The sequence below is a fragment of the Gracilinanus agilis genome, chromosome 3 (genome assembly GCF_016433145.1).
Source record: "Gracilinanus agilis isolate LMUSP501 chromosome 3, AgileGrace, whole genome shotgun sequence".
NCBI lineage: Eukaryota > Metazoa > Chordata > Mammalia > Didelphimorphia > Didelphidae > Gracilinanus > Gracilinanus agilis.
In genome coordinates, this window is record NC_058132.1 from 100580473 (window position 1) to 100585091 (window position 4619).

The window sequence follows — 4619 nt, forward strand, 5'->3', positions numbered from 1 at the left end:
CCCCCCCCCCCTCCACCTCGGGAGAGAACTCCCTCCCCGCGGGGCCTTGCTGCCCCTCCCCCACAAACTCCTCACTCAGTCCCAACAAGAACTAGCCGACCAGCAGGGACCCCATGAGCAAGTGAGTCTCTGTGGCTAGGAGTGGAGGTTGGAGGTGACCGTCCCGCGGAGATCTGCACCGCACTGCACCTCTCCAAACTTTCTAAACTCAGTCGGAACTCCACTCCACCATTCCATCCCCATCCCCCAGTCTGCAGCCAACTCACCTGGAGCCCCGGTCCCAGCCCCATCCTTAACCCCAGAGAAACCAGTCCCAAGACAGAATAGATACCCACACCCACAACACCCACACACATACAAATTCCTCCTGCCCACTCACTGAGCTGCGGGGAAGGGGAGAGCAGCCCAGGCCAGAGTGGGGGCCAGCCCCCATACACACCCCTTCCCCAGAACTCACCCAGCCTGGGACACCCGCTCCCAGCGCCCACCGAAATCCCCCGTGGGCTTCAAGTGGGAGCTGGTCCAAAGCTCAGCCCCTGAGCCAAGTCCGCCCATCCCAGCCGTGAGACTCACCTTCTCTCTCCTGCTCCTGCTCCTCTTGCAGTCGCCGCCGCTGTTGCTGCTGCTGTTGCTGCTGCTGCTGCCGCTCCAGCTGCAAAGCCCGAATTCTCTCCTTCCCTCCCTCGGTCTCTCCCTAGATCACTCCCTCTCTCCTTTGATCACTCCCTCTCTCCCTCGATACTCGATATCTCTCTGCCCTCCCTCCCTTCTTCCTCCTCGCCTCCCCTGCACTCTCTCTCTCTCTCTCTCTCTCTCTCTCTCTCTCTCTCTCTCTCTTTTCCCTCCGTCTCCCTCCCCCTTCTCCCCACTCCGTCTCTTCTCGCTCTCCTAGGCTGCCCAGGCGGCCCCTTTGCCTCCCCGGCCCTCCTTCCTCTGCTGCCTGGGCGGGAGAAAGAGACAGAGGGGTGCCTCCACAATGCAGCCCCTACCCTCTGCCGCCTCTTTCAATGCCCTTCCTCCCCCTCCCTCCTCCTCCTCCTCTCTCTAGCCGCCTCTATTGTCAGCTGCTCCAGAGCCCAGTCCTTCTCCTCCTCCTCTCCCCTCCCCTTACTCTCACACCCCTCCCTCCATCCCCACCGGCCGCCTCCTCTTGTCCCCAGAACTCTCAGCCTCTCCCATTGGAGGCAGCGGCCGTCGGGACTGAGCCCGCCCTCCCCTCAATTTCTCCCCTGAAGTAGATGGACTAAGTCTAGCAGGAGGAGGGGAACCGGACTGACACACGTGAGCAAAGCCCATAGGGAGTAGGGGGAGGGGAGGGTGCTTGCTTGAGGTGACGTAATGTGAGGGTGACGCAAGAGACGGGGAATCACCGGGCTGGCACGTGACGTCATTGCTCAGGCATTCCTCTCCCTCCCCTCCTCCCTTCTGCAAATCTGATCTCTTCCTTTGGGGGATTGTACCCTGTGTGGGGTCCTCTTGGTGGATGCCACCCACTGTCAAGTCCGTGCTCCTTCAAACAGTAGAAGAGCGGCTGGGGTGTATATAGTGGAAAGTGGGCTGGCCTTGGAGTCAGGAGAGAGGAAATAGCTCCACTTTATCTGGCTGAGTGACCTTGGGAGAGTCATTTCTCTCTAAGCAGCAGTTTCCTCACCTGTAAAATGGGGGTGACAATACGACTACGACCTACCTCAAAAGGGTTTTATAAGCCTTGAAACCTGTAGCAATCTGAAGTGTTGTCAGTAGCAAAATAAAGCAGTAATGTTTATTGAATTCTCCCCTAACCCCTCCTAATATCAATGCTTTACCTTTTAAAAATATGCTTTCTATATATTTATTTGCCTGTTGTCTCACCCATTAGATTGTAAGTTCCTTGAGAACAGGAACAGTCTTTTGTCTCTTTTTGTATCCCCAGGGCTTAACACAGTGCCTGGCATATTTTAAGTGTTTAATAAATGTTGTTGAATGAATGAATGAATGATTTTGTATTTAATAAGCTAAGTGTGACAAGATTTTACATGGGCTTCCAGTCAGTGTTTTATTTGATTTTCTCTGTGTGGTAAAGGAAGAAAATGGATCAGAGGGCAGAGCAAATATTAGGATACTGCTTGGAATGATATAAATGATGAGCTGATGTGAAGAAACACTTCCATGCAGGGGCATGCCGAAGCTAGTTCAGTACCAAAGCTGATTGTTAAATTTTCAAAGTGAGCATTTATTTACCCCTCAAAAATGGCAAATACTACAAATTAGTCTTGATTTATTTTGTTGATTGTTTAAGCTTAAGAAAGCAATGGAGAAAATGTTAATAATGCAGGTTAAACTGCAAATGTGTCCTGTGTGCAATTTTTCCATTGGAAAGGCAGTTGTTAGAAATCTATCAGCACATCATGGAACTGTGATTTCATAGATATGAATGGGTACCTCCTCCAAAGGGGCATTCATGTCTTCTGATTCTATGTGTCTCTTGTCTATAGCCTTCTGTGAATTCACAGAATAATAACCCAAGTGCCTGGTTGCCTTCCTGTAGATCAGTGATTCCCAAAGTGGGTGCCACTGCCCCCTGGTGGGTGCTGCAGCAATCAAGGAAAGCGGTGATGGCCACAGGTGCATTTATTTTTCCTATTAAATGCTATTAAAATTTTAAAAAAATTAATTTTCAGGGGGCTAAGTAATATTTTTTCTTGAAAGAGGGCAGTAGGCCAAAGAAGTTTGGGGACCACTGCTCTAGATCTAGAAGAGAAATAAATATTTTATTATGCTTGGACAGGTGGTATAGTGAATAGTGTTGAATCTGGAGTCAGGAAGATCTGCATTCAAATCTGGCCTCAGACACTTACTAGCTGGATGATCCTGGGTAAATCACTTTCACCCTGTTTGCCTCAGTTTCCTTCTCTGTAAAAAGAGCTGAAGAAGGAAATGGCCAACTACCCCAGTATCTTTGCCAAGAAAACCTCAAATAGGGTCAGGATGATTTGCCTGAACAACAAATATACTGTTATTAGCCACATGAATAAGCCTATATTCTATTAGTATCAATTTACTTGAGGGAATATTAGTAACAGGTATCCTGAGTTGCCCATTTGCACAAGTGGAAGGGCCCTTGGAGAACATTTGCTTCTTGGTTCCCAAAGTCCTGGCTACAGAACCTTGTAAGCCACAGAATGATTGCAAAAAGTTCCTGAATGTTGAGCCAACCTTAGGATTGAAGCATTCTTCTATTCAACCACATTTCCAATCTCTGAAAATTACAAAAGAATAACTACCTCATTCTGTCTAATGCTATTATTATCTCCATTTCATAGATGTGGAAATTGAGGCTAGGATAGATTAAGTGATTTGCCCAGGGTCATACATCTAGAACCTGTTTGAGGCTGGATTTGAACTCAGGTCTTTCTGGATTTGAACTCAGGACTTTCTGATTCCAGGTCAAGTGCCCTATCTACTTCACCACCTAACTGCTTCATTTTTAACTATCATTCTAATACTAGGTGACATTTCCAAAAATCTCATTCGCCAGTGGCATCATTCTCATGTTTATGAAGGGACTGAAAGTCCCCATCAGCATTATTAGTCAATTTCCTATTACTTTTTTTTAAAACCCTCATCTTCCATCTTAGAATCAAAATTGTGTATTGATTCCAAAGCAGAAGGGCTAGGCAATAGGGGTTAAATGACTTGCCCAGGGTCACACAGCCAGAAAGTGTCTGAGGCCAGATTTGAACCCAGGATTTCTAGACCTGACTTTCAATCCACTGAGCCTCCAAGCTGCCCCCATGAATTCCTAATTCTTATCACAGCTATATTCAATATTAAGCAAGACCTGTGTCTCATATTATTATCTCCCCAACAACTAGCATAGGTGTTTTGCAAATAATTGCAATAGCAAATAGACCTGTGCTAGTTGTTGGGGAGATAATAACAATCCATACAGCTCTAGAGATTGGAGAATTGCCTAGACCAGTGATCAGATCTTCCTGACTTCAAAGTCAGCCTTCCATCCCTTAAGGTCTAGACCTCAGCTGCCTCCCTTGCATAGAACAGGCACTTCCTCACTTGAACTCCAAAAAAGGGGAACAAAGTGAAAGTGGGTCCCTTGGTGCCCTTTCACATTTGACCAATGTCCCTACCCCAATTCCACTCCTCATTACTTTACTATATTGGGGAAAGAACTAATTTTTAAGTCAGACAGTTTTATATTTGAGTCCCAACTCAGGTTAACTCTGTTACCCTGAAAAAGTCACTTGGATTTTCTGAGCCTTGATTTCCTCATCTGTAAAATGAAGAGAGTAACGCTTGTATGTTACCTACCTCACAGAGCCGGTACAAGAAAAGAGTTTTTGTCAACCATAAAGTTCTATAAAGATGTGAGTTATTATTGCTTCTGGACTCTGGAGGCTTACAATAGCCTCTGGATGCTCTCTTGCATCACTGTTTCCCAGCTTCTCTGACTTCCTTCATGTGTCAGCTAAAATCCCAGGAAAGCTATTCTCGATCTCCATTAATACTGGTGCCTTCTATTTGTTGACTATTCCCAGTTTAGCCTGTCTGTATCTTGTCTGTACACTGTTGTTTGCATATTGTCTCTCCCATTAAACTGTGAGTTCTTTGAGAGCAGAAAC